This window comes from Lepisosteus platostomus (assembly GCF_059453375.1).
Source record: "Lepisosteus platostomus isolate fLepPlt1 chromosome 5 unlocalized genomic scaffold, fLepPlt1.hap1 SUPER_5_unloc_1, whole genome shotgun sequence".
Lineage (NCBI taxonomy): Eukaryota > Metazoa > Chordata > Actinopteri > Semionotiformes > Lepisosteidae > Lepisosteus > Lepisosteus platostomus.
The window spans coordinates 181,024-193,332 of record NW_028291471.1 but is presented as its reverse complement, the minus strand read 5'-3'; the positions used below and the strand labels follow the sequence as shown (position 1 = coordinate 193,332).

General features: G+C 41.6%; 1 protein-coding gene and 1 long non-coding RNA gene across 3 annotated transcripts in view; both read left to right on the top strand.

The window, feature by feature from the left end:
* LOC148638367 (uncharacterized) overlaps positions 1-12,309 on the top strand; it is a 244,654-nt gene that overhangs the window by 159,494 nt on the left and 72,851 nt on the right. The gene's annotated exons all lie outside the window — the stretch shown is intronic.
* LOC148638370 (uncharacterized) overlaps positions 10,264-12,309 on the top strand; it is a 29,448-nt gene continuing 27,402 nt past the window's right edge. For both annotated transcript variants that reach the window (XM_088623373.1, XM_088623371.1), the window contains exon 1: positions 10,264-10,347. The gene's annotated coding sequence lies outside the window, so the exon portion shown is untranslated. The remainder of the gene's footprint in view (positions 10,348-12,309) is intronic.

Genomic DNA, 12,309 nt, shown 5'->3' with positions numbered 1-12,309 from the left:
TGGTGAGAAAGCTGTGCTCAATGTATTTAAGGGACTTAAAAGTAAAAGGAGATGCTTCATATTGCTTGACTAATTTTAAAAACTAAGTTATAAATGCAGACACTCCCTCGTTGCCATGCCGGGTGTAAAGATCAAAATATACATTCGTCCCGGGCAGAGGCCGAAGAGTGCCCGGCTGGGGTGCGCGGGGAAGAGCAGGACAGGAGTGAAAGTGGTCAGGGCGGGGTTTAGGAAGGCGTACAGTCTGGGCAGGTATAGATTTTATTTTTCAAATACGTTTTAGAAAAGTGTAAACGATTACAATCTAATCCTTCCACGTTTGATCCCAAAATCCCAAGAAAAATAAATCTAAACGGGTAGAAAGCTATGCTGAAAGTTTATTAAGATACTTAGAAGACAAAGATACTGTATCAATTTATGTTGCATTAGTCTGATTATGATTACAAAAACACAAATAATTAAACATGCGTTTGCGATTTAAATCAAAACACGATTTAAATCAATATAAATGTTTATGTTGTAACGCATACTGTCCAGCCTCCATTTCTCTATAAAAATTTACTCTATTACACACACACACAATAGAAGCAGGAAGCAGAAGCAGGGACCATTGTCAGAAGGGAAGAAGGTGACTATTCATTGTTATCAAAAATGACTTAGAATCGATCATGTTGTGATATTTTGAAATATAAAAGTCAATTGATTGTCCATAATATTGCTATTCTATTTTTTCGAAGAAATGTTTGTTAAAAGAAAAGTCCAGCACCAGCTGGATTTGAACACACAACCTGTGAGTTGGTAATCGGGCACGTAGACCAGTGGGCTACAAGGGAAGTCGCATGAAGAGAGAGGCGAAACAGCCCTACACAGCCCTGTCGCAGTACACGACTATAATCATATCGTTATTAATTTCTTGAGATACGCGATTCCATATTATATTCCCTTTTAATCAAATTCTAAAAGTATGCTTGTTGACTCCGGTATCACGTTAGTTAAAGACTTCGATGCTTAAAATGTTTAGGGAGAAATGGAATACTGGTGTGTATGTTTTCTTTAAAGTACCGAGACCAGCCATATACTGTATGTTTAAGTTCCAAAATTAATATCGTTTATGGCCTTCACACGCGTTGCAGTATGCTCCTATTCTTTTTATGCTCAGGCACTAAGATTTCCCTTCAGTGGTAAAATTCCATATAAATATTCAATACTTAAAGGGCACAGTTAAGACATTAAATATACATATACATACTGTATACAGTACAGTTTGCATACGGTAATATGTTTATGTTCCTAAATCAATCTCTTTTATGAGCATGTGAAAGGCATGGTGAATTGATTCTCAAAAATTACTGTACTTTGCATGATTGGAAACAAATGCATGATTGCGAAATGCTGTGGTGTTACTTTTACAAAGAGGGTCAATGAAAAAAAGAATGTTGACCAGGGCAATACTTTGAGTTTACACTTACAGCTCGTCCAAGGTCATTCATTATTACTACTATTAGTAATATCTTCGTTAAAGACTTTGATGGCCACAGCTCAAACATGAGAGGTTGAGCTTTATTAGCTCCACCTTGTGGAAATTCCGGATACTATTATTTTGCTTGCCGTATTATAGGAGAATTTACGGTAACAATGACACCAGAAAACTGAAAGTTCCTTTCCCTCCCCAAGTAGAACTGTCTAATCTACATAAACACAGTGGGGTGTAACACCTAGCCTAGACTTTGTGAGAACTGAGTAGTTCTACTCAGTTTGGTGAATTCTTGATAAACCAAACTGGTGCCCTCCCTCTAACTCACCATTCCTCCCTTATGGTAGTGTATGCAGAGAAACCCATGTATATAAACCCATAGGGTCAAATGCAATGGACTTCCCGAGTTAAAACACAGCCGCGTACTAAGTTAGTATGGTACATTCTGGAGATCATCTCCCGCTCCAAGTTCAATTGCAGCAAAAAATATGTGGAACAAAGTTGGAGCTCAGCTCAACTTGTGCTTAATCCGGTTCCAAGGGCTCGGCCTTGTTGTACTAATTAGCCCGAACTGGAGAGGACTGTACATCAGAACACTTCTGATTAGTAGAATAATATGTAGGCCACATTAATATACAATTACTTTTCTGTTTCATTTATATTCAAACGAAATTTCCTGACAAATCAGTTAGTTTTTAATTTAAGAATTGCATTTAGTCGACAATTCACCTGATGAGGCTACATAGTTATTAATGAGATACCCAATTATAATTAGTCATGAAACAAATGAGAACAGCAGCTGTGCGTTTGAAATTAAACACTACGGTATTATTGCAGAATTAATTTTGTTTAACACTCCAGATGAATAAGCAGACATCATTACAGCTAAATCGTTACAAAAGACACCGACTAATAATCAGTAAAGTTAAGTTTTATTTTTAACAGAACTGGAAATTAAACTTATAAAAATACTTGAGCAAAAAAAAACAACACAACAATTGTTCCTCTGACCTTCTAAGCATTTTTTTAAGGCAATACATTTCTTTAGCAGGGTGTGCCTTGTGCTTACTTTTCAGAACTTTGATTTTCTCTCTCCTGTGTCAGTTCAGATTAAGCTCTTTAATCAGTTCCAACATCTTCCTTTCAAAGTGGGGAAGTGCTTGCTGGCGTGTTGTTTTGCCAAGTCGTGCCTATCCTTTATGACGGTATCTTCTGACACCTGCGCACAATCCAACAACATTACAAGACCAGCACTATAACAGGAGTCATAAAAACACAAGGAGCCACATTGAACGAGCTTTCAGAATTGTAAAACAACACTTTGCTTGTCTGTCATTTGGTTTGCATACCAGTCCATCAAGAGCAAGCACAACCCTGGCTGTTTCAACACAGTCATTGGATCACAGCCACAGGACAGAAAAGGGACTGTAAACCATCATAAATCACTTAAGATGCTGAGTTTTTTCCTTTAACATACTTGGGTGCCACCTATTTCCTCCTCATCCCTGCTTTCCTCCAATAACCACAAATACGGAGACCCATCACTAAAATATTTAACAAATCTATCCAGTTGACTCCTCGATTTTATAGAACACATAAAAGCCTCAGGCTACATTTATATAAATAATAGCTTAAGTTCTGTTCTCTTCACTTCCAATGAATGGAGAAAATTTAAAAGAACAGTAGTCTGTCATTAAGTGAAGGGAGAATGTGTGATCCTAGCTGCAGAATAATTTTAGTTTCAGTGGTCTTTCTGATGTATGAGTTTGGAAAACCGTGCTCAGTACCATCGAGGTGTAAGAGGGTCAAGGATGAGCAGGAAACTTTGTTAATAAGGAGATGGACACCGCCCAACATGGGGTTTAAACCCACACCCCTGAGCTAAAGAGTCGCATGCTCTACTGACTGAGCTAGCCGGGCACCAGTGGTCGCAAAGACGGTTTTCCAAACTCATACATCAGAAAGACCACCGAAACTAAAATTATTCTGCAGCTAGGATCACACATTCTCCCTTCCCTTAACGACAGACTACTGTTCTTTTCAAATTTTCTCCATTCATTGGAAGTTTCATTTCATACCTCTCTGCACCAATTCTGACTTCACACCTCTTGATTGGCCTCTCTTTCTGTCCCCTGCTCCCGCCTCTCACTCCTCCTCCCTCCCAACCTTTGTTCTCCCGCTACTTTACCTTTGCCTACTGCCCTGTCTCTCTCACACCTGAAGAAGGCTCCACGGCCGAAACGTTGTGTTCTCTTTCTTCTTTTTTTTTCAGCATGGAATAAACCTTTTACTTGTTCCTTTGCAGCCTACGCATGCTGGCGCAGCTACCCACCTGAACTAAGACAATTAAACTGTCTGGTGATATTGCTGCACGGGGCGCAAGATCACAATAGAACACGTTATTGTAAAAAATTTTAACATTCGTGAATGAGTATTTTTTTTTAATTATACCAAATGTCTGTTAAATAATGAATGATGTTTTTCAGACCATAAACACTATTATATGAAAAAAAAACATTTACTATATATCCATTTAACTTGTTTTTTTTAAAAAAAAAACATTACAATACGGTAGATGAAAATTGTTGTTCAGCGCTCTTGTATTAAATATACTCTACCAGCCTTTTAACTCATGTGTCAGAAATAAAGTGTATAAAATTCGCTAAATCAAACAAAACACAAACGCTACGAAAAAGAAAAAAAATGTGTTTATCCTGCAATTTTATCTCGTTGAAACGTTTTTTTTTTCTCTGTGGCACTAACGGGGTAACGGTTGGGATTCCTGGTTTCCTGATTACATAGAAATGTGTCTCTCTTCCCTTACGATGTCCAAATGATCAGTTCAGTGTAGAAAAGAGCACCGTAAAACCCCGTCAGGCGTGCAAAACGTAAAAATGAAAGAGATCGCTTTGTTTCTGCCCGCTTTCTCACTGAAGCCCTTTGGTGTGTTAATAGAAGGTTATAACCGCTACACCGTGCGATGTGGGGAGGGGTGATTTACAAGCAGAGTTGACCTTTGAGAAAGGACTCGTCTCGGGAATATATTTCCACATTTTGAAGAGAATTTCTCCATTCCTGTAGCCTGATTTCCACTATTGCTAGAGAGCTGTAGAATCTGGAATAATTTATCCAGCTCTGGGAACAGTGTGTAGATGACAGGTTTGTGACTTTCTCATGAGCACGGTATATGAATCCATCAGATTAAAGACACTGTGAGCATTTGAATAAAATTTAGGATAGTCTGTCCCAGCTCGCCGCGATGGTATAGTGGTCAGTACTTTGTGCTGTGACCGCACTACCCGCGCTTTGAATCCGGGTGACAGCAGCCCAAGACAAGAGAGTTTCCTTCGTCTATGTTATTTCAGTGAAGGGGGGGCATGCGTGTACAGCGAGCGATCATCGAGTTGATGTGTTGCCCCATATAAGCAATGTGAACCAACACTGCTTTACAAAGGAGCACTGTCTGATCTTATAGTTGATAATCTGGAGACCAGACCGACCTCTTCTCTGACGAGAAGAAAAGGTCAGGAGCCGCAGTATTTAATGTAAATAAGAGATTTCATTTTTTTCTGTGGCGCAGCTAGTGCTAAACACTTAATCTCGGGGTTGTGAATTCGAGCTCCACGCTGGTAAGAAATCATATAGGTTATGATAAATTTACTTTTTTAAATAAAAAGTAATATTATAAAACTTTCTCGATACCAGTTTGCAGGTGACATGTTCTTTATAAAAATAATCTTTAGTATGGGATCAATAACCGCGCCGGAACAAATATCGGAAAGAATCGCCTGTCACTAAGGTATTTAAGTAAAGTAGAGATATAATCAGAAAACCTACATATAGGAAATGTTAGTTACTTTGTATGTGCTTTAGCGTTTTCTTTTATATACCGAAAAAAAGGTTCAAGGCGTTCTAGTCGCTGTACTCCTCGTAGATAATCTCAACGAAATCACAATACAGTACAGGACACGCAGTGAGGAGCACACGCAACGAGTAGTCTTGAACATGCCAAGCGTAAAGGCACACTGCACATCTGCGAAACATCACATCCTAGTTTAGTTACAGTGAGATTATAGACTGGAAGCTAGGAAGTCTCAGATCACTTATTTATTAAATGTTCAAGCAAACCCAAATACCTTTGCAAGAGACAATTCAGAATCCCAGTCAAATCCAGTATGATTGCTGGATCCCTCGAATTCGACAATATCACAGATCTGCAGTCCACGTTGTGCAAGACATACCGCACAGAGCATTTCTAAGACAGGAAATACATTTTAGAAGATTGTAGGTTTGACTCCTCCCTGGCTTGTTAAGCTTTTAAACTACACTTCTCAGCGTACACAACCCTTCTATCGACTGGATGAGTCTCCCGTTACGTCTCCAATTCTTTCTGCACATTCTGCTTGTTTCACCACCGTTACTGTTGGACCACAGCCACAGAATGGAGGAGAGATACGGTTCCGATAAACTGTCTTAAATAATCATGTTGAAAAAGGTGACAACGTTTTTTTTTTCTTTAACATAACCTTACATTTGCCTGTTCAGTTCAAGTTATTTTCTGTACCTGCAAATTCCCCAATTTTTCTGCTGTCTCCTGAGAAAGACATGTGTCAAATCACAATCTATTCAGTTAACACCCAGATGTAACAGAACACATTTAAGACTTATGCCGCCTTTAAATATGTATTTCCTTCATTTCAGTTTTCTTACCTCCCCAAGATACCTGAAAGTTTACTATCCCATATTAAGGACTGTACATGCATTACTGGTAATACAGCTACTAATAAAGATATACATTAATCTAAATTATTAATAAATTACACTTTTATTAATAAAGACATGTATTCATCAAATTCATTGTGAATAGTTGTGGTGTCTAGAAAACAATTTTAGCTACAGTAAATATTTCAAGCGAGTGGTGCGTATGTTCGTTACCTTGTGACTATATTATTTCCACTACATTCAGAACAGTTCAAATGCGATCGACTGTTCCTCTACTGAGCTACATAAACCCTGTGAAGAGGTGGTTTAAGTTAGTCTCCTACATCGGTTACATCTAATGGGCAGCATATGTTATTTTAGGTTTGTTGCAATTGAGAACAGGTTTAGTATGGAGCTGCTGACAAATTTCAGCAGCCACGTTCGTTGCAATGACCCGTTGTAGTGTCATTGCCAATCAGCTGCAAGAAAAAAAAAACATCATTTGTGCCTTTATTTAAAAAAAAAGAAAAACAGAGTAGTAGTTTATGTGGTAATTTCAGGTACAATGTAAGAACTTAAGTTAACTAGTCCCACAGTAATGCGTGGGGTCCTATCAATAGAAAAAAAATACTTGTAACCCAAAAACACAACCACCACGATGCGAGAAGCCTTCCAGGAACCTAGGTAAATCACTGTAGTAGTCTAACGACTACAGAAAATAAAAATAAAAAAATACTTAAAGGAACAACTTCAAAACAAAAAGAACATTAAAAACAAATCTGGGAAACAACAAAAACAGAATCTAATGCGAGAGCTTTTTCAAGTCTTTGGTACCCCATCATGCTCCCTTAGTCCCAGTAGACCTCTCATCTAAGAAGATATCTCTCGTCTATCTGTGTAGAGATCAGCTGGGGGTCCACAGCTGATGGGAATTTAAGTAGTGACCTGCGTCAGCTGCAAAGGAAAAAGTATAGGTTTATTCCATGCTGAAAGGAGAAGGAAACACAACATGGAACCTTCTTCGGTTGTGACGTGGAATAAACCTTTACCTGTTCCTTTGATGTTAATTTATAATAATAATAATAATAATAATAAACTTTATTTTATATAGCGCCTTTAAAGGTGGCTTCTCAAAGCGCTTTACAGGATGACAATAACAATAAATAAGAAGACTACAACAATAAATAAGAAAATTTCACAAGACAGGACACAATTATAATTACAACAATACAACAATAACAATAGAGGAGACCGTGGAAGATGGTATTAAGAAGAGCAGAGGGGTGAAGAATGGAACCAGTTAAGTAAAGGCTTTTCTGAAAAGGATGGTTTTGAGTCTGGATTTGAAGGAGTTTAGAGAAGGTGACTCTCTAATATCCTTGGGCAAGGAGTTCCAGAGCTTGGGGGCATAGCAGGAGAAGGCCCTGTCGCCCATACAATGTAGACGGGCTTGGGGGACAGTAAGGAGGGCAGAATTTGAAGAGCGGAGGTTGCGAGGTGGGGAGTAGGGAGATAAAAGTTCAGACAGGTATTGAGGTGCCAAGCCATGTAAAGCCTTGTAGGTGAGCATGAGGATTTTAAAGTCTACGCGGAATTTGACTGGAAGCCAGTGCAAGGACTCCAGGATAGGAGTAATGTGAACACTTGCACTAGATCTGGTCAGGATTCTGGCTGCTGAATTTTGGACATACTGCAGCTTGTTCAGAGTAGATTTAGATACCCCAGGGAGCAGAGCATTGCAGTAGTCAATTCGAGAGAATACAAATATGTTGATCAGCTTTTCAGCCACAGTTAATGATAGCATAGGGCGTAGTCTTGCGATATTTCTAAGGTGAAAAAAAGATGTTTTGACAGTATGCTGTACATGTGGGTCGAATGTTAAGCCAGAATCGAATATAACCCCAAGGTTTTTCAATTTTGATTGGAGCTCAAGTACAGAGCCATCTACAGACAGGGTTACAGGACTGGCTTTACGAAGTTGATGGGGGGTACCAATAAGCATGACTTCAGTCTTGTCACAGTTAAGATGAAGGAAGTTATGAGTCATCCAAATTTTTATGTCAGAGATGCAATTAGATAGAATAGAGACAGCCACATCAGTGTCGGGTTTGGTATGGATGTATATTTGAGTATCGTCAGCCTAAAAATGAAAGCTGAGGCCATGTGATCTTAAAAGCTGACCAAGTGGGAACATGTAAATGCTGAAGAGCAAGGGGCCCAGTATTGAGCCCTGAGGGACACCAGACTTGACAAGACCGATTTCAGACCTGTACCCACTGAGAGAGACAAAGTGACAGCGATCAGTGAGGTAAGACTTAAACCATTTGAGGGCAGTGTCAGAGACTCCAAACACAGTCTCGAGACGAGAAAGCAAGATGTTATGGTCAACAGTGTCAAAGGCAGCACTGAGATCAAGAAGGATGAGTATGGAAAGAGAACCAGAATCAGAAGCTATTAGGAGGTCGTTGGTGACTTTGACTAGGGCGGTTTCTGTGCTGTGAAGTTGACGGAAGCCAGATTGGAGGCGTTCGAAAAGGTTGTTTGTCATGAGGTGGTTATGTAACTGAAGTGTGACAGCACGTTCTAGAATTTTAGACAGAAAGGGTAAGTTCGAGATGGGGCGAAAGTTGTTAAGATTGTCGAGAGCCATGTTAGGCTTCTTTGGCACTGGGGTAATAGCAGCAGTTTTGAGGACCGTTGGTACAATGCCGGTGCTCAAGGATTCATGTATTATATTGAGGACAATGGGACAGAGAGAAGAGAAACAGTACTGGAATAAAGTGGTGGGAATGGAATCTAAAATAGATGTGGTGGGTAGATGTGAGATCTAACCACCACATCTATCAATAGATGTGAGATGTCCGCTCGGTCCATTTCTGAGCTCAGTATAAGGTGTAGAAAGCATGACTGTCATCATAACCCGCCTCTCACCCTGGCCCGAGCCTGAAGCACGCCCCTTAGTGCAGGGTTAGAGGTGTGGAATAATGTTGTGACTATTGCTTCATCAATAACATGCTGATTGCATGTTTCTAGATGGGTATAACAGAGATCTCAACTACTGAGGGGCCTTATTAATAATTGCTTACACTTATATAGCGCTTTTCTGGACACTCCACTCAAAGCGCTGCACTTTATTACAGAGAGGCACTGAACTTTGGGGAACGTGACATCCACCCAGTATTACTAGTAGGTTGATACATATAAATGTTCTTTTTCCCCCCGTATTATACCTCGCGAAATATAACGATGGCCAACTCCTTAAGTCGAAATTTAAACCCTTATCAGCTACAAGACAGTCCGTCAACATCGCCGCGGCCTGAAGCGCGACCTTCGGTATGACGAATCCCACTACCACCACCAATGTACAGCCCCCACCTGGTTGATGTGACGGCAGCCATAGTGTGCCAGAACGCTCCCCACACACCAGCTCTCAGTGGGGAGGAGAGCAGAGGGATGAAGCCAGTTCAGAGAGGGGGGTTATTAGGAGGCCATGATTGGTAAGGGCCAATGGGAAATTTGTCCAGGACGCCTGGGTTACACCCCTACTCTTTTCGAGAAACACCCTGGGATTGTTAATGACCACAGAGAGTTAGTACCTCGGTTTTACGTCTCATCCGAAGGACGGCGCCTGTTTACAGTATAGTGTCCCCCGTCACTATACTGGGGTATCAGACCACAGGGTGAGCGCCCCCCTGCTGTCCCACTAACACCTCTTCCACCTCTTATTAGCCAATGAAAAATGGTAGCTTCCTCAGAGACACCGCAGGAAGACAGGAGTTTGTGATGAAAGTTCGAGAGGGATGGCCACACCCTAGTTCGGTCAGACTCGGCTCTCGATATTTTAGCAATCACTCCTGACTCCTCTCCTGAAACACTGTCAATACTGCACGTGATCCCCCTCTCTCCCTCGCGTCCCTCTCCCACCCCGTCTCCACCTGTGTAGCTGCCCCCCCTGGTCACTCCTCCTCGCTGTGCAGGGGGGGACCCAGCCTCCTCGTCCTCTGGCCAGGAGCCCTCAGCCAAGCGGGTTCAGCCAGATCATCACTCCATGATCCTTTCAGTATGCTAAATTCCTGGTGTTGTTTTTTTTCTCCCCAGAAAACTGACTGTCCGCCCCACCTCTGCGCTAAGTGGACGATGAAGTCAGGTTCCAGTGTGCCTGGTGTTTACAGGTAATACTTCAGACTGGTCGGCCTCACCTCAGGGTGTCTGGGCGTTTGATATTATACAGTTGCAATGCTGAGGCCTGTGACTGTGATGCTGTAAGGCTACAGGAGTCTCTCTGGAGATCCTGAGTGATTTCCGGCGTTCGTGTGGAAACACAGCCCCACCCTCCCGCAGTGTCCAGTCCGCAGAATTTCCTGGAGACGTGGCCTAGCCGATGGGCGACCCCGCCAGCGAGAGACTAGCTGAGGCAGGACGTTCTGTACGGTTCAGTTAATTAGACGCGCACAGATGTTGAGCTCATCGTCCTTTTAATTGTGCCATCTATGCTAACTGTAGCAGAGATCGAACTATCAAGGTGACAGATCAATAATTTTAAATTAAATAGATGCATGATATTGCTAGCGCTGATGCAAGAGGCAAGTCAGAGGAACTGAACACAGAATGGATAGGAGTCGCAGTGAGTGAGAGAGGAATGAGCTAAATTATTTAAGAGGATTAAAACACTGAAGAACAGGAGACACAGTGAGAGAGAGGAGATCACAGGAAATACCTCAGTAACAAACATACTTACACACAGGACAGGAGACACAGCGAGAGAGAGGAGATCACAGAGAATCCCTCAGTAACAAACACACAGGACAGGAGACACAGCGAGAGAGAGGAGATCACAGGAAATACCTCAGTTTTAAGTGCAGACAACCGGACAGGAGACAGAGTGAGGAAGAGTAAATGAAACACAGTAGGATTGATAGGAGAGGGGTTATGAAGAGATGGGACACACAGAGATGGAGAGAAGGGAGGCAACAGTTGAACTCGCTGGCTGAGTTAATTGACGCTGCTGTTTCTTTGGCAGATGAAGTCGGGGTCCAGAGTTTCGCTGACGTGGCAGAACCGTCCCAGCTCGGTCTCCTCCCATTCCTGCAGGTCAGTGCCCCTTCAGTCAGACCCTGTGTTCGGGGAGACACACAGGGAAGTCGCACACTGTGACAAGAGGCTCCAGAGACATCGCTGAACCACAGAATAGCTCCGGAGCATTTGTGCACCTTTTGGAATTCTTCACGTATAGTGAAAGGTGAAAATAAAACCAAGAATGGGTGACGCGTCTTTACACAGAGGCGGGTGGGGAACAAGCTGCCCAGCCTTGTTGTTGATGCCGATACCCTGGCTTCCCTCCAGATACAGGTGGATTAAATCATGGGTCCAATTAATCACTAACTACCAGACAGGCTTGAAAAACCGAATGGCGTTCTCTCGTTTTTAACCTCTCTTCAGTTCTTAGAAAACCTGCATGCAGAAAAAAAAAAATTGCATTTTTTTACAACTTCCAACGGTCAGGTCTGTGGGTATTTAAATCTGACTAGAATGTGTATTGTTCAAAATCTCTTGTTCACTATCAGTGTTGTTGTTTTTAGTGTCCTTCTCATTACTCCTGTGGGTTTTATACTGTGGTAAAGAGTTAAAAAAGTCCTCACTTTGTGCTGCTCTCAGTTTGTTGACGGTGGCGTACTCCACATCCCTGTTGGGTAGTGTGATGTCTGTAGAGAACAGGATACAGGTCAATACTTATGTTTACTTATACTATACAGGATAAGACTTACATTAACACCATACTAAACAACAGGGCTCACTGTTCACACTCGTATTGACACTGTACAGACAACAGGACTCACTGTTCACACGCGTATTGACACTGTACTGAACAACAGGACTCACTGTTCACACACGTATTGACACTGTACAGACGACAGGACTCACTGTTCACGCTTGTATTCACGCTGTACACAACAGCAGGACTCACTATTATTACAAATGTTCACACTTGTGTTAAAACTGGACAGAGCAGCAAGAAGTTATCATGATGTTTTATTTCTGCTAGTTTAATAGATAGAAGTAAAAGATCCTCACTTTGTGCGGCTCGGGGTTTGTTGACTGTGGAGTATTCAACAGCAGTATCTGTCTGTGTTAAT